The sequence below is a fragment of the Gopherus evgoodei genome, chromosome 17 (assembly GCF_007399415.2).
Source record: "Gopherus evgoodei ecotype Sinaloan lineage chromosome 17, rGopEvg1_v1.p, whole genome shotgun sequence".
NCBI lineage: Eukaryota > Metazoa > Chordata > Testudines > Testudinidae > Gopherus > Gopherus evgoodei.
This window is the reverse complement of record NC_044338.1, coordinates 5,949,478-5,968,425: the sequence shown is the minus strand read 5'-3', so window position 1 is coordinate 5,968,425 and position 18,948 is coordinate 5,949,478.

Sequence of the window (18,948 nt, the reverse complement as noted above, 5' to 3'; positions counted from 1 at the left end):
TGGGAAATGGAAGCAAAAAATATCAAGTGACTTGCTCAAGGCTGCATTAAACACCATTGTCAGAGTAAGGAAGAGGACCCAAGTCTCCTGAGTGCCAGTTCTCAGCTCTAGCCTCAGTCCATATTGTCTCCCTGTTCAAGTCATTCAATAAAATAATTAGCTCATCCCTTCTAAGTTCAAACACTATGTGCCTGGGCATGATTTGCTTTTAAATATATAATGCTTTTTTCCTTTTACTGGCTTAAGTACAATATAGTGGTGACTCAATTTATGTGAAAGAGAGAGAGATGTATTTTTAGTTTGGTTAAGAATTAACTGACTATTGAGTAACAAGAAGTTTTTCCTATATACACAAACTGCTTTTTCACTTTAATACGCCATTCATTCTGACCCTAGTCAAAGAGACTGATGAAAGTAAACACCTGTGCTAATCTGTAGTTTGGGAGGCATTTGATCACAAGCTTTGCTCTGCATTTGAACTAGGACCGTCTTTTACAAGATAACTGGCCACTCCCAGGATGGTATGTGCATATCCAATTCCTGTTGTCAGCATAGACACACTTAAACCTCCTATTGTGTGTCCTATCAATAATCATATTTGTTTTTTTTTATTATGTACTATCGCCTGGTCTATGAGCTCATACCTACTCTAATCCTCTCAAAATAAATGATGCCAGTTCTCATACCTGTGGATCTTATTACCAACAATTACCAATTTTTCCCTATTTTTACTGCACTTAAGGGTGCAAGCATACAAAGAAGATTTTAAGAAGATCTTTAAAAAAAATTAGAAATCAATATCATTTCAGATTCACTCCTATTGTATGCAGCTGGATTAAATTTATTTAGCCAGGATCCTTTCCAACAAGACTTGAAGTACTAAAGCTATGAAATGCAATTGTCACCCTAAGTGAAATATACACCAAAGGAAAATAAATGATGAAATTTCTTTAAAGAATATATTGAATCAAGTGTGCAGAAAAAACTTGGGAGCTAGAAGTGGGGAGGAAGTACTTTGTTCTTAATCTTATACAATAATTACTAATTTATTTGCATTCTGATTAGCTTCATGGACTGTATTGCTAATGCCACACCAAAGCATAGAGCCTTCCCAAGCTCGATGATAAAAAGATTCCCAGAAACTTTCCCAAAGAACTTAAGTCCCATGGATTTTCAATGAGATTTTGAAAGTGGGATGTAGGCACTTTTGAAAATTGTACCCATAGTCCAAAACAACTTTATTCTGGCTATACCATTAACATGCTGAAAACTCACTACAGGCCAGATGCTGACGTCCTCACTGTTTACTCACGCAAACTAAGGAACTACCGAGAAAAAGATAATCCCTCCCTCTCTCTATCACAGTTACCCCTGCAGGAGGGAATATCCACAAGGATCACCCCCTTACAGAGCTCCTCCTCTACAATTTCATTGGGAGGTTGGTGTTTTCCCTTCTTCAAATAGTTCACTTAACCTGCCCTGAAACCTGACAGATCCATACAGATCCCAGGGTATCTGCAGGAGACATGTGCCCCCACATTGGTTCCAGCTCCTGGTGGTCCTACTATGTTCTTTGCAGTGCAGTTTCAATGTAGCCTTGCTATAGAGACTCCTCCCCTCCCCTTTGGCCTGGCTACTCTCAGCAGCTCCAAGTGGGAAGTAGCTTTGTAGAAACCATAATACTTGGGGGAGGGGGTTGTTTGTTTGTTTGCCCAAAAGCTTCAAAGGGCTGGAGGAGAAATGATGCATATCCCCCTTAGCCTTGTCCACTGCCCAATCTTCCCAGTCTCTGCCCACTCGCCTAGCTTAGCCATCAGAACCACAACAGACCTTCTAGAGTCCAACAAAAGGTGCAAGGAGTTGATGCTGCAGGGGCACAGGAAATGTGTATGCAGAGGATCTTTATTTGGAGTGGATGCTACTTGCTGTATACATTTGAAATATCTGAAGTTTGTAATTTCAGAGGCCCATTTAAACATCCAAATGGATGTACACAGAAATTGGTGAGAGTACAAAACAGAAGCCACCTGGAAAGGTGCCTGCTGAAGCAACACTCACACAGCACTCAGGCCGTTCCACTCACTCTGACCTACAGAGCCATCGTTTCTGAAGTCCTCTGTACTATGTGCTATTGGAGGCTCCCTATTTATTGATGATCACAATGAGGTTCAAACTGCAGGGACTTGCACAGTTCCCTTATGTGGTAACAAACAACAACAAAAACACATTGAACAAGGCAAATCAATGGCACTAAGTTTGGAATTTGCACTCAAAAACATGATTGATCACACCTCACCCAAATAATTTTACCTAGTTTTGCATGTATGAAAGTTTTTTCCCCAGCACAATACGCTATTAAGACATCCGCTCGCCACACAAGATATGCACAATACAAAAAGTACAGGAAAAGAACGTAAGTGGATAAATAAAAACCCAGCCTTGACTGCTAATTTTTCAAAGCAGCACACAAAGGTTTGGCTGCCCAGCTCTTATTAATGTCATTGAGAGTTGTACGGATAAGCACTGCATACCAATCTGAAAATTTATGGTGCATAATTTTGATTGTACCAGGAATTCCCATGGGACATTTTGCAACAGTGCACCATGACAAACTTCCTCCTCTACCTTGGTGGGTCCTGCGCTTATTGGCGGATTTGCTCACCTCAGAGATCTTCCCCTCTGGGGGAACCCACAGTCCGGGTCAACTCCTCCTGTCTGATCAGGAGTTGGAAGGTTTGGGGGGAACCCGGGCCCGCCTTCTACTCTGGGTTCCAGCCCAGAGCCCTGTGGATTGCAGCTGTCTATAGTGCCTCCTGTAACAGCTGCGTGACAGCTACAACTCCCTGGGCTACTTCTCCATGGCCTCCTCCAAACACCTTCTTTATCCTCACCGCAGGACCTTCCTCCTGGTGTCTGATAATGCTTGTACTCCTCAGTTCTCCAGCAGCACATTCTCTCTCTCTCACTCTCTGACAATTATATATGTATACATCACATATATGTATTGTGTATGTGTATATATGTGTGTATATTGCATACATATACGGCACATACATGACACATTATATCTGTTTATGTTCTTTTATATTGTATTTGTACTATAGCAGCACACAATGTATTTACACACTGTAACAATTCTTGCTATTTTCTTCTAACTGAATATTACAAATAATAAAAAGGGTGACAACATAGGAATTTCCAGTGGAAAAAAAAGTAGGTGAATATGAGCTAAACTTAAAATAAACCAAATAAAACTGGACTTTTAAAACCATAAACTTCCCAGTCTATTAGAAATAAAGCAAGTGCAAGTGTGATTTACATTGTTCAGACACCTACAGCTATTATTCATTTCCGAGAAGCAATACCCAAGAGCATGGTTTTGCATGATTCATATTAGATTTGTGCCAGTTCTGTACTTTCTGTTTATACCTGTGTAGATGGCAGAGATTTTTGAAAAACCATATTTTTCTTCTGGACAACCTAAATAAACACTATGATGCATCTTTTACAAATATCTAGCTACCATTTATGTTGAAAATTTGTTATATTCCAAGGGTTGATTCTACAGAAATTCAATGTAGCAGTCAAGAACCATCAAGGTCATTTCCTCTACATGAGATATGTTTTGACTGGATTTTTCAATTTTTACTATGGCAACATATGGCCAATCAGAATAAGAGAGTCCCATCTGTTTGCAATTGGTTTCAGCTATTACGTTTTAGTTCACTGGTAATATTTTGCATACTAAACTAAGTATGCATTAAGTGAGCTTTTATTTTTTTAAAGGGTAACACTGTTCTGTAAGAAGGAAAAGATCACTTAATTCTAATTCACCACTGGTAATAAATCGAATGGTTTCACAATTTAATTTTTTGTACTATCCTCAACATCCATACAAAGTTCAGTTCTGAAATAATGTTACTGATCTTTACTAAAAGCAAAGATCTAAAAGTGGAGGAAGTTGCAATCCCACCCAAAACCATAAATGTCTTGATTGTTTATATTAAGGTCTTATATAGTGTTCATTGTGTTGAGAGATCACCAATAATTGTCTCAAGCTGTGATTTCAAACATTTACAGGCAATGGTTTATAACAAAACAAGACTGCTTTTGGCATGGAAACTACATATTGGGGGCTTGTCCAACTAGCTTTGGGTGAAATTCATCTCTCATCACTTCCCAAGATTACTTCCCACTAAACAAACACCTGGGCTGAGAGAACGACTGGATGAACCAGGACTGCAAGCCTGGGCTACATTCATATTTATTGGATTAGTTTTAATCTATGCCATTGTTTCTTTTTGAAAAGTATTCCATTTAAATATTTTAAAAGCCTTTTAACACAACATATTGCCACATTTTAACACAGTTAAAATGCTTTAGATAATGCTACCATAAGATGGTCAACCATTATAATGAATTAGAAAAAAACAGGGGTTGGCATTTATTATATTTGAATTTATAATCACAGAGCAATATATTATATACGTTACTGATAGAAGTTACTAGCAAAGAGGAATTCCAGATGCCCTGAAAATGTGACTTACCAAATGATTATATTTACTCAACATCAGCTAAAACAAATTATATATTTATAGGACAGGGAAGTTTTTAAGATTAGTGTCTGATAAGGAAATAAATAAACCATATGCCAAACACAAATAGTAATCAGAGCACTTAAGTTATTAAACCTACTGTGCAACAAATCATCTCACCAGTGTATATGATGAAACTCTCTAAAATAAACACCTGATAAATCATCCATACAGAGACACAGTTGAATATAAACATACACAATATACACAATCAAATGACAATTTCAGGACAGATTTATTAGCTTGTAGATGTTTCTAATTATTTGAAAACTGTAGTCTTACTCCCAATAGCAAAAGCAAACAGTAACAAGACACTAAATCTCAGATAAATGAGGTCGCTTACTGAAGAAATGAAGAATCAGAGAGAGTGAGCAAGAGAATTAAACACACCTTGCAATGTAAAGCAAACATATGGTGGGTAATGGCAGTGTTCCACTATAGTATCGCATGCATCAGCTCTGTAATCGTGTCATTACCAACAAGGTTTGCTATAAGTACTAACACAAGAGATACAATGTAGAAGGCATTCAAGAGGGGAAGCCGGGAGAAAAGATTTACTACATTCAATTATTTTTGTTAAGAAGTTTCCTCTAAGGCACAAGCACATAATATATTGTACTTTCCATTACCTGGTGCAAATGTAAAACACATCTGAAAAATACATTTCTTCCTTAAAACATATTAAAACAACAAGTAAGATGTCATGGCGTTAGTTTGATAAATTAACTGGCATTTATTAATGTTGTATTACATTAGTTAACAACAAATTAATATCATCATACACATTTTACCCCCTTTACATTAAAAAAATATGAATTTCCGATTTTGAATTCTAGGATGGCTGTTTGAGACTAATGTAAGACAAGATGACTAACAAATATATGACAGTTTGAAAATGTAACACATTTAGAAATTAAAAAAACACTTTGCAATCTCAGCCACCTCTTGAGATTAAAACAATTTTTATTATAAGCTCTAACCCACTAACACAGCTTTTTTCACTGTGATATTGATTTGACTTGACTACACACACACTTGCACTTTATGAAACAGCTCATAAAGACCATTTCATCATATTATACCAAGTTTACTCTAACTGTCCCTACTATAATTTGAGGCTAGGCTCTTTCACCAACATCCAGTTAAATAAAATCTCACTAGCACAATAGATTCATGGTTATTTATGGTAAAAAGAAGATTAGCATGTTTTGATATACACTTTATTTCTATATACTTATCTTCTATATGCCCTGATCACCAGGAATGGACACTCGTCTCATTTTCTGGTATTTCTTTTGTGCATGTCCACATTTTTCTTCAAAGCATACAAATAAATATTAAGCAACTTGATATAAAATTCAGACAGAAACAATTAAAGCCTGAAATACAATCTTGTCATATATGTGGTTAACTCTGTTCTTGCATGTTTAGTGTTTCACATATAGCACTCTGTGCATATTTCAATAAAAATAAAGCCTATCACATTGATACATAGCGAAGTGTCACTCCTGGCTCCGTACTAAAAATAAAACTCCAGACATATTAAATAGTTTAAAGACCTCTGCCTGCACCTTGAGTTTAAATATCAACTCAAACTACACACCAAAATAAGGTTAAATGATATACAGCAATCAGCCAAGTCTTGTGATCTACCAATCCAGGGGTGAGTCTTGAAGGCCCCAGGCATCACTACAGTATTACTAATGCTTTTCAAAAATATGAGTTAGGCCTCAAGAACCATGAAATTGGCATAAAAACTATGAGATTAAAAAAAAATAAACCACACACTTTGGGTACTTTTACTTTGCCCTTTGGTTTGAGTCTTTAGGATGCATTTGGGCAGGGCTGCCCAGAGGATTCAGGGGGCCTGGGGCAAAGTAATTTCGGAGGCCCCTTCCATAAAGAAAAGTTGCAATACTAAAGAATACTATATGCTCGTGGGGGCCCCTGTGGGGGCTGGGGCAAATTGCCCAACTTGCCCCCACTCTGGGCAGCCCTGCATTTGGGTCACGTATTCTGCACAATCCTGAGGATTAATATTTTTATTTTTTAAATGAAAACTAATTCCTGTCTATTCACACACTTCTAGGAATTGAAGCTTTAGAAAAAACACACTATACCACAAGAGTAGCCACTCTGCTTCTATATCCTTACCATGCAGAAAGGATGCAGATTTGCCAAAGCCACAGATCCCACCTAGCCCCTTTTAAAGAGCTTGCACATTTCACCTGTGAACATCATTGAGCTTGCTGTCTGCCACTACCACCAACCGTGGTCCATTTTAATTCTGCACTCTGAGCCCCGATAAAAGTCCATCCTTTCATATCAACCAACTTGCAATTCCTCTCACTCATCTTTGGTGCTGCTACCTGCTAATCTCCAGACCAACCCGCATTTTTTCTGAAAGATCAAATTCCTTATTAACTAAATTAACTCCAAAACGGATTATCACTATTGCAACAAAGAGGGGACTACAGGCCAATATGCTGATGGAAAATTTGTCCCTGACTCCAAATGTAGTGATTGATGTAACCTAGTGCATGTTGTGGAGACCCTGGGCCCTGAACCAAAAGTTAACTGCTAGCCTTTCTTAATAACCACACCCTAACTGACACTGCCAATGCACTGAGCTGAAAAATGTGTGCAAGGGAGAATCTCCTGATTGGCCATATGTACAGCTCACCACATCTCCTGTCCCAGCCAGTTAAACCCCTTATATACTCTTCCCCAACCATGGTCCCTTCAAGGAACCACGAGGTATGCCCACCCCAGGTTGGCCAGTGACATAGGAGACCCCTTGAAGCAAAGCCATGGACCCTTTCCCTCTCACCTCCAGGGCCATATGTAACTTGTAACTGATGAGCAAATGGAGATGCTCCGATTCCTTTTTCATGTTCTGCATGAGGGACTAGGGAGAGGTAGAACCTCCCAAAGCATCGTCTGCTAAGCCAAGTGACTCAGTAGCTCGGAAGTCCTGTGGTAGGAAGAAACTGGAGGAGAGAGAAAAGTAAGTAATGTTCCCTCTTAACGGGGTACGGTCATTGTTCAGTATACCACATGCTCATAATTGGAATGACTGATTTAAGAAAATGTTATTTGCACATCACATTAGCCACTTGCATATTGTGTTGTTGATAATGATACATCAGAGTCATGGCCGGCTCCAGGCACCAGGCAACTCGGGATTGGGACAGCACTTTCAGGGATTCGGCAGAGGATCCCTCACTCCCGCTCGGAGCGAAGGACCTCACGTTGAATTGCTGCAGATCGCGACTATTTTTTTTTTTTTTTGGCTGCTTGGGGGGGTCAAAACCCCTGGAGCCGGCCCTGATCAGAGTAATATGTTGATATAAGAGTCACAACTTAACTTTTAGATTTAATCTCATAGTAAAATGTTTTCTCTATGTTCTGAAGCAGAAGACAGAAAAATTGTACTTATAAAGTACTAGATTTTAAACCCCTTTACATTGTCTCAAATTTAGAAAATTAACTCTTCCAAAACTTTCAGACTGCATGAGCACACTAGTACTAGCTGAAATGCCATTTTTTGTTAAATCTAACCATTTTAAGGGAAAATGTTTCTGATGCTATGTATTTCCATTAAATTGGCTACAAAATGTTATTTTTAATATACACATAAAAACTCCAGAAAATTATACAAACCACAAAGTAGACAAAACATGAATATTCTTAGCAATATCTTGAATATAAATATATGTGCAGTGTTTAGGATTAAAATATTCATAATTCAACAGTTTTACTCAGGCCACAGATCAGCCTAGAAGAAGCTTGTGTGGAAGACTATTATATAATTTACAAGGTTGATACAAAATACATCACCACATCAAATTCATGACAGACATAAGGAAAATATAAAACATATGTGAACTTTATTTCGCTTTATGAGTTTCTTTTTCAAATATATGAGTCTAACTATAAACTGTCAATTCTGCTTTTCATATAATTTACTTATTACATTCTAAATGTAAACTTTTTTTAACCAATAAAAGATGCACATCTATAAAAAAAAGATTGTATTGCTGATTAAGACACTATAACATATGGGCTATATTTTTCATTAACTTGCATTACCTCTGAAAAATTATTATTGCTGATAACTTTCTGAAGGAAATGATGAAAACAAATAGCAGTCAGTCCTCATGGAATTTTCCATTAAGGCAGCCATTTTAATGAATTCATCTGGCCAGTCTCTCTCAGTTTTCTGGTAGTTTTTATTTTCTATCAGTTTTGATAAAATTTTGCAAAATTCCAAATAATTTTAGATATATTTTATCTACCTACTGTTTACTGGAGTTCCCCAAGAACTCAGTTTGATGCCAGTCTTGTTACTCAGTTTCCTTTATTTGGCATACAGCAAATATGTTTCTGGAGAGGAACAGAACAGTCTGTATATGAGGTAAATATTTACCAGTTCACCCATCGCTGAAATTCAGCTACCTCTGGAGTGGAATAGAACAGTCTGAGTTGATCAGATTCAAGCATAAGGGGTGGGTATCGGGCAGTAGTTTTCAAACTGCGGTACACGAACTCTTGTCAGGGGGTACACAAGAAAAATCCTATAATGGCGGACAATGCATTTTATTTAGTAAGACATGGCAATCTAACCACATAGGTATATTATAACCCTCTCTCATATGAGGGTACATGGTAGACTACATTATTTGGAAAGAGGTACACAGCCCCAAAAGTTTGAAAACCTCTGGTACAGGGTGTACCCAAAGTTACACAGCAAACCTCTTCCTTTATACACATTGACACATTACATTGCATTACACAATTTGGGATTGGCTCGGTTACTTTGTAAGAACCAATCACTGTACAGCATGCTCTGTCCACGCATTGTCCATGTATGACTTACTCTTTACCTCATCTTTACATTCCTGATTTAGCCTATCCATTGTTATCGTGTCTATTGTAAATGGTTCCCTGGGTATTCACCCTTATTTTAGCTAGTATAGACATTCTTTTTCTAGACTCCTGATCCATTTACCTCCCTAATCCTATCTCCTAAGAAATGAGGCCTCCTCCACATCCACTTACTCATGTCAAGCCAGGACTACTTGTTTCCTAGATGATCCCTGACAGGAGTTGTCTAAACTGCTCTTAAAAATTTTCAATGATGGAGATTCCACAACCTCCCTGGACAATTTATTCCAGTGCTTAACCACTCTGACAGTTAGGAAGTTTTTCCTAATGTCCAATCTAAACTGCCCTCACTACAATTTAAGTCCACTGCTTCTTGTCCTATTCTCAGAGGTTAAGAAGAACAATTTTTGTCCCTCCTCTTTATAACAACCGTTTATCTACTTGAAAACTGTTATCGTGTCCCCTCTCAATCTTCTTTTCTCCAGACTAAACAAACCCAATTTTTTCAATCTTCCCTCATAGGTCATGTTTTCTAGAACTTTAATAATTTTTGTTGCTCTTCTCTGGACTTTCTCCAATTTGTCCACATCTTTCCTGAAATGTGGTGCCCAGACCTGGACACAATACTTCGGTTGAGGCCTAATCAGCAAAGAGTAGAGTGGAAGAACTATTTCTCGTGTCTTGCATACAATACTCCTGCTAATACATCCCAGAATGATGTTTGCTTTTTTTTGCAACAGTGTTACACTGTTGACTCATAGTTAGTTTGTGATGCACTATGACCTCTCCACATCCCTTTCCGCAGTGCTCCTTGCTAGGTAGTCATTTCCCATTTTGTATGTATGCAACTGATTGTTCATTCCTAAGTGGAGTACTTTGCATTTATCTTTATTGAATTTCATCCTATTTACTTCAGACCATTTCTCCAGTTTGTCTAAATCATTTTGAATTTTAATCTTATCCTCCAAAGCACTCACATCCTCTCCTAGCTTGGTATCATCCACAAACTTTATAGTTACTCTCTCTGCCATTCATTATATCATTAATGAAGATATTGAACAAAACAAGACCCAGAACTGATCCTTGTGGGACCTGATTCAATATGCCTTTCCAGCTTGACTGTGAATCACTGATAACTACACTCTGGGAAAAAAATTTCAACCAGTTACGCACCCACCTTATAGTAGTCCATCTAGGTTGTATTTCCACAGTTTGTTTAAGAGAAGGTCATGCAAAACAGGATCAAAAGCCTTACTAAAGTCAAAACATACCACATTTACCGCTCCCCCGCATCACAGGCTTGTTACCCTGTCAAAGAAAGCTATTAGGTTGGTTTGACATGATTCGTTCCTGACAAAGCCATGCTGATTATTACTTATCACCTTATTATCTTCTAGGTGTTGAAAACTGATTACTTAATTATATGCTCCATTATCTTTCCAGGTACTGAAGTTGATTCTCCACTGTCTTGTGCCAATAAAATTGAAATATTATAGTGGAGAAAGAGAGTCTGTTAATTTTGTTTGGTGAGGATAACAAACTAACACCCCTAACTATTGCAAAAAATTCCATGGGAACTTTAGTTACCATGATTGGTTGGAGCCGCTTCTGAAAATTAAAAAAAGCCAACAAGCTGCCAATAGTGAGAAACAGGATAACTGTATGTTGTAATACAAAAAAGGGAACTAAGTCCACAACTCTTACTCTAGTGAATAGTTCCAGTATCAGCACTGGAACACTTGGCACAAGTAGAATCTGTTTCTGAAACCAAAGGTTTGCAGGAGCAGGCCCCAGATTACCATAGCAAGATACAAGAAGTTAGCATTATGATAATTAACTGAGGAAAACAGGAAAATACACTGTCACTAAATTAACTGGTCCAGTAAACCAAAACCCAGAAACAACTCAACACTCCTGCTCTATTTAGGAAGGAAGATGAAGGATTGAGTATGTGGATTCAGGGGACTAAAAAAATGACAGTTTCACCTATACATGCCCATATATACCAACCTGCAGTTGCCTCAGTCCAATGGCACCTGCACCATGTTTTGATCCTGCCAAGCCCCTCCTTTATTAGCATCTCCTAGCTCCGCCCAGAATAGTATGGAGAACTTTTTACTTTGTGAGATATGGATTAATTGCATCTACTGCTGTTTCCCAAGGAAAATGTATTTGTTGAAAAATATTAGAAAAGGTTCTGATTTCTTTTTAAAAAATCTGCTGTACAGGAAAATGAAAAATTGCTTTGATTTTGGCTTTCATGTTGACACTTTAAAATGCTAAACAGAAGTTCTGAATAGTATGAAATTACACTTTCCCATCCATTTTGAACGGAACAGAAAAAAAACAACAGAATTCCATGAATGTCTCTCGTTTATTAAGATTCTGTTAAATAGAAAGGTAGAGAAGATCTCTTCCGGAATCCTGACAGAGCCAGTCTCCAGAAACCAGTAGCCTAGTGAAAGGTATATCATACACTGATGATATAATTCAAAAGCAAACAAATCCTGCTAGAATGAAAAATCAATGAGCTTGCAGAACTTTTGACAATGGAAGGTCTCTCTTCCTGTGGGATCAAGTGGAGAAGCCCCATTAACAGAGCAGCCATCTGCTTTTTCTTCACCTTTATGTATTGTTTCACTATTTGCATAACCTTCTCCCTCCTCTATATAAGGGCACAGGGGACTGGACAAATAAGCCCAATAGCTGCAGAAAAAAATACATGGGTGAAAGAGAAAAGAGCCATACAAGAGCCATTTAAAAGAAAAAGAAGAGTACTTGGAAGTGAAGTAAGCCAGCTCTTATCGCGTACAATATTTCTAAGGACAGAGATGCCAATAAACCAATTAGGCCCCAATCCTGACACGTGCTAAACTTTACTCATCTTGAGTAATCCTATTGAAGTCAGTGGGACTATTTATGTGACTAAAATTAAACATTTGCGTAAATCTTTTGTAAGTCCTTTTTAGGCCTCTGACTCAGCACTGGGCAGAGGAGTCAAAAATCAAGGTTGAATCCTCATGATTCCTTTAGATGCAGCCTCACAAAACACTGACTCTGTCTCCAGGGGCAACATTGGCAACACAATCCAATGCATGAATTACAGGTTTTGTGTCAAGTATCAGAGGGGTAGCCATGTTAGTCTGGATCTGTAAAAGCAGCAATGCGTCCTGTGGCACCTTACAGACTAACAGACGTATTGGAGCATGAGCTTTCATGGGTGAATACCCACTTCGTCAGTTTTGTGTGTGTTTCACCGGTTGATATAGCAGCTATAAGAAAGAAATGATGTACCACCATATGCCATCATTATCTTGTTCCTTCCCAGGGATCAGACATAAGTTGAGGAAGCAGAGGAGAAAAAATTAGAGAGCTGAGACTGCAAATACAATCACAAATCTGACATCAGCATTTAGCACTTTGACATGTGTCATCAAGGACAACCAAAAGAAAACTGGTCTAAATCCCAGTCAGTGGTGTGGACTGCGTAAAGGAATGTAGAAAAACCATGGAGCATATAATTGCTACAGCTCCACCTCTACTAAGTGTAAAAGAAATCAGTTTGTTAGCAAAGTAATTAGAAAAAACATATACATCCTTACCCAACTCCTTACAATATTACCTTCTCTTCTCCTATATCCCTTTTACAATACTGTAGTGAACAGACACAGTTTTCTTCAATCTATTGGACTCTCTGAAATTTACCATTGGTGTGAAAGGATGACAGTCTATTGACTTTAATGCACACCAGTATAAAACTTGGCCTTTTTCTTTCTAGTGAAATGTCTACAAGTAGTTCTTTACCACTAAAATTCTGCTGTTAGTTTCTTTCTTACCATATACATAAAAACAACTTAACTCTCCATTGAAAGTTTACTGGGAACAATCTGATTTTACATTATAATTATCACACTCAAACAAGTTTATGAAATATGAGAGAAATATTTTCACTGTTATACGTTTTAATATTTTAAATGACTACAATGATATAAATTTATTTTATTTTAAACGTCTTCAGATTAATGCGGACTGTATACTTCAATTTCACTTTCCTTCATTTTATAAGCAAATGCTCCACACTTACTCAGCGTAACTAATATATATTAATCAGAAAAGAAAACCCAGGGTTAGCATTCATCACCTTCGTCAATTTTTATATAAAACTTGATTAGTCATAACTCGTGTGTTCTAAGATTACCTCAGAGTGCTGAAAAATTTGGTATCAAAGTAATTCACAAGGCTAAATTGGATAACTAAGCAACAGATTTAGGGATAAAAATGCCTAGCAGTTAGTGTTCTTGTAACCTGTCAGTAGGCTGAAGATATTTTAAACAAAGTGAAATTAGTTTTTAAAAAAATCCCTCTGCATCCCACATATTTCTTACACTGAGAAATAAAGCCCAGGACTATTGTGGTCTATTACAATTTTTCAGATGATTTCCAAATGTTTCATTACTACATAGTAAGAAGATAGTATTTCTGATCCAGATGCTTAAAAGAGAAAATCTAACAAAGAAATTTAATCTGAGCTAGACTTGGCAAATTTTTTTAAAAAACCTGTAGTATGATGCTTTGGAAGCTGCTCAAACAAAAGCCGAAAGAGAAATATGCTTCTGTCAACCATACACTTGGCTGCTGTTAAAAATAAGAATTCCAATAAGCATGAACTGCTGCTGAGGTTTATAAAGTATAAAATGTAGATATCAAAACTGTGCTTTTCTTTTTATCTCAACTTAATACAACTTAGAAATGGTTACTTTAACACAAAAGACGTAATAAAAAGATATATGAATGGTTTTATACTTACGTTTTCACCAGTTATTTATAATGGATATCTTCATTACAGAATTTTAAATTTCTGAAATCTTTGAAAAAAAATGATGTAGAAATCACACATCAATATGGTGGCAGCTTTTTCATGACTCCCATTAACAACAACAATATGGAATTCTACAGAACCTTCCAGCTAAGGATCTCAAAGCTCTTAAGAGATAAGAATAAGATATGAACTTTCCTATGAGGTAGGTTTTATCTCAATTTTACAGAAGGGGAAACTGAGTTACAGAGAGAGCAAGTGACTCGTCAAGGTCACATCAGAAATATATAGCAAGGCCAGGAACAGAATCCAGATTTCTTAAGCCACTGCTTTACCCGATGGCCTTTCTTCCTTCCTGTAAGGGTGTTCCTGTACATAGCTAAATTTCAGCACAGCACTCACTATGTATCCACACACCATTCAAAATTTTAGCCAAATTCTTTAGTGCAAGCCCATTAGAAAGGGCAGCATATATCAGTGGTTCCACTAACTTCAGCTGAAGAATTTGGATAAATGTTTCCGTGTATTGTGAAGAGGAAGAAATGTACAGACATGAAGAATAATGATGATAAATACCACATAAGAATCACTTGTTTGTGGAGGTGATGACGGTTTTCTCCACAGCGTTATAAATGTGTGTAGCATGGAAGTTATTTAAGGGACAAGATAGTCCCAAGTAACCAGAATTTCTACAGTATTCTAGTCAGGCATTTGTGATGCAGTATGGCCTGACTGTCTAAGATTCAACACTGACTTTTATTATGTAAGTGCTTGGTATTGTATCTATGTTACACAAATCAACTATATTCTAATGTCCTCAAATGGGTAATTGGCTTACAGAACCCAAAGGTATCTGCTGTAGGAAACATCTCAACAACTATAACTTGGTCTTTCGTTCCTGTACCATCATTTGGATCCTCAGGTGGGAAAAATGGCTATTACTTACTAAACTCAATATAAAATTCCTTGAAAGAAAACTCAATTTATGAATTAAAAAACTCAAATGACAAATGACCTTATTTTCATTGTAGCAGAACAGAAACTTATGAGTTCAAAATATTTTAAACAATTATTGAAGTCATAGATATTTCTATGGAAAAAATGTTCCATGGGATTCTGATATCTTGAGCTACGTTTTTATTTACAATTCAATTATTAAAAAACGTATGTAAAAGTGATAATTTTAAGGCTTTCAAAAGCTCAGTGATTCATTTATAAGAGCCCAAATGTCTCCCATAAATGGTCCTTTTAATTTTTTTTCTGTTGATGAATGTTACTCTGTTTTGAATTCACACCCACAATAGCAGATATTTCCCATACTGATAACAAAGAGGTTTTTTGTTAGTGCTGATTGAGGGGTCAGTGGCAGCTGCACTATGCATGCAACATAATCAGTATAAAATACTGGCTTGCAACAATGACTGCTCATTAGAATATAAAACAATTAGAATGTTGCATTTGTAATCTCAGCAGCTGTTCCTGTAGGCTTTAAATGCAACTTGTTACACACTGGTTGCTCTTACTTTTTGCTTCTTTCAATTCAAAATTGCAATGAAAGATTAATTTAAATGGTGGTTGGTACAACTAATTTGGACTGCACTCTTGGAAATGTGAATTTTGCTTTTCATACCACAACAGTCAAACTGTAAAACAAATAATTTTTTCTCCCTAAATGATTGTCATGCTTCATATACCAATCTATACATCGAAGATTTAACTAGGAATGACTAGGAAACAGAATTTTAGCAACCGAACTACTGCCAGAGATACCGATATTGAAACAATATTATTACAAAGTCTTATGGTACAAATATGAAGACTTCCTGTGCATAATGAACATCAGATAATACATAAAATATTAGGAAAATAAACTACGTGATAATTTTAGGCCTGAAATATTTGCAGAAAGGGAATTTGGAATGGTATGTTGAGTTACAGAATTTGCAATTTGTACTGTGTTGATTAAGAAAAATATCATGTAATTAACACGGCCGAGATTGTTAATGTTATATTCAATTTCAGTAATGTGCAGATTGCTGTATCTTCATAGAGCTCATTGTAGAGCCAGTGTCTACATTTGAGGATTTTAAAACTGGCTTGCAGATTATTTGTTAGAAGACACAAAAAATTAATAAATTGATCATTGTAAATTATTTGCTCTGCTTTACTGCATATAAACAACCATTGTATGTAGTGAATTAATCTAGCTAAGTCTTCACTGTCCTATCATATTCTTAGACCACTACTGTAAAGAAAGCTTACAGTCAAATGGGTTATCTTTGTGATAAAAAAGATAATCTGCAATCACAGCTCCCAGCCAGCAGCTGGATCCAAATGGGCACAAGGCCCAACCCACACAAATGTGATTTTAGAACTGGGGCTTTAAATGGTACATAAATTGGTTTTATCAATGTTCTCGTAATGTACATTTATGTTACCAAATCAAAATGACATTGAAACTTTATAGACTTTTAGTCTATTTAAACTCTGACCAGTTTGTTCTCAAGACAGTATTTCACATCATAGTCTGAATTTCCTTCATGACAAAATGTTTTTCATTATAATGTTCTTTCTAGTTTATGAATTAAAATCTCTCTTCATGTTATGCATGGATACATCTGTGGTCTTGTAATTACATAGCAGTCTTCTTCTATACTGGGAAGTGATAACTACTGGGATTTTTAAATTTGCAGGGATGACCGCAGCAGTGACTAAATACATCGGCTAAGATTTTCCAAAATAAGGGCCTAAAATCAGGTCCACTGAAATCAACAGAAAGGCTCCTACTGACTTTGGTGGGCTTTGGACAAGGCCTGAGGTGGTTTGATTATCAGTGATAAACAGTCAACAATTGCCATTGGGAGCTGTTGCTTGCTCAGCATTATTGAAAATCAGACTCGAGATTTACCTGTGGTTTTAGGAGTCTCAGGTTCCTATATTTTAAAATCTTGTCCATTGAGCATAAATCAAAGTTTAGAGGAATTTATTTTTGAGGAAAGATTAATTAATGGGATACTATAAAATAAAAAATGGGTGTCCACCAAGGCCATAAATGCCCACAGCCATAAATTCCCAAAACAAAATTATATCACCTGCAGAACACCAAACTCCTCTCTTCTCCACACATCTGATTTCTCTCACAGGTGACCTCCTGCAGCAGCCTGTATAAATAGAGGTGCTTTGTAGCATGCTCTGCATGTCAACAGGTTTGGGCTATTTCAGTCAGGAAGCAGGTAAACTTGTTCCAGATTACTTCATTGCAATAATCCGGCATTGAGGTGACAGAGGCATGGATCACTGCAGTGTGCTCCACATCTGACATAGATGGTCAGAATCTCCTGGATGCTACTGCTATATGATCATCCAACAGCAGCGGGGGAACAACTACAATGCCAGAATTCCAACACAGGTAATAAATGGGAGGGAAAACAACCTCAGTCAAAGGGAAGAAATAGCCTTTCCAGAACATCTGGCAGCCTCCCCCAACCTACCATTATCACCTCACTCTTATCTGCATTGAGCCTCAGACAACTAGTTTTCATCCATGGCCCAACCCCCCCATATGATCAACAGCACTGTCTGTCTCAGAAGAGACAGATATAAAGCTGAGTGTTAACAACACATTGAAAACACTGCTACCTATATCTTCTCACTAACCTTCTTAACAGACTCACACATACGTACACACACTTTACTTTAGATAGATAGACTTAAGATTTCTATCTATCTATCAATCAAGAAATATTTCCTGTCAATGAGGTCTAAGAGATTACAGAAAGAATGGAAGACCTATCACTTAGAACATTTAAAATCAGATTGGACAAAGCACTAGAAAATGCAAGGTGGGAATGCATTGACCAGAGGAGGTGGACTAGCTTGACCCATAGGTCATTTCCCCTCACTAGGTTTTATAGGCCATATTGTTAGCCCTTTATTTACCCTGCTTATTAGTTACTTTCAGTTGTTCCCTTGACGTCAACTGTTATGTTAGTGCTCACCAATCAGGCTTTCACAGTCTAGCCCTATGACTCTAGGAAAGTAACAACAACAATAAAAGAGCAGCCCAGAAGTTTTGAAAACTACTTTGGGTATCCCTAAACCTCCAACTGCCAGAAGCTGTTACTCCGTTCTGTTCATTCCCTTAGATACTGGCCTAGATGGACCATTGGTCTGATCTAATATGGCTCTTATGTTCTTAAGTTAATAAAATATTTACAAAAACAATTAATATTCTGCTGCTTGTTTTTATAAGTATGCAAAGTTTCATATTTGCATAAACACCAGAAACCAATATAACCTAAATTATACTCATATAGTGTTTGATTACTAAGAACTGAAAAAAGTAAGTATCAGTAATGTGCTTCTATCAAAAAGCTCCTATATGTTGGTGCTTCCCACGTATAGAAGACTGTAACAGGATTTGTATTTTTCTGCAAAATGGCTCAAAAATGGGAGACACACAGAGTTATATACATAGGAGGTACAGGGAAATGTTAAGGTGTGGAGTGAAAGAAGCAGTATCCATTTAGTACTGAGTTACCAGTTCTGAGCGGTCACAAAGCATCTGCTCTCAGGCTTCTCCCCAGTAACCCAATGGAACCAGTGCAAATGGACTTCCACAGACTCCTAAAGAGGAGGAAGCATGTTATA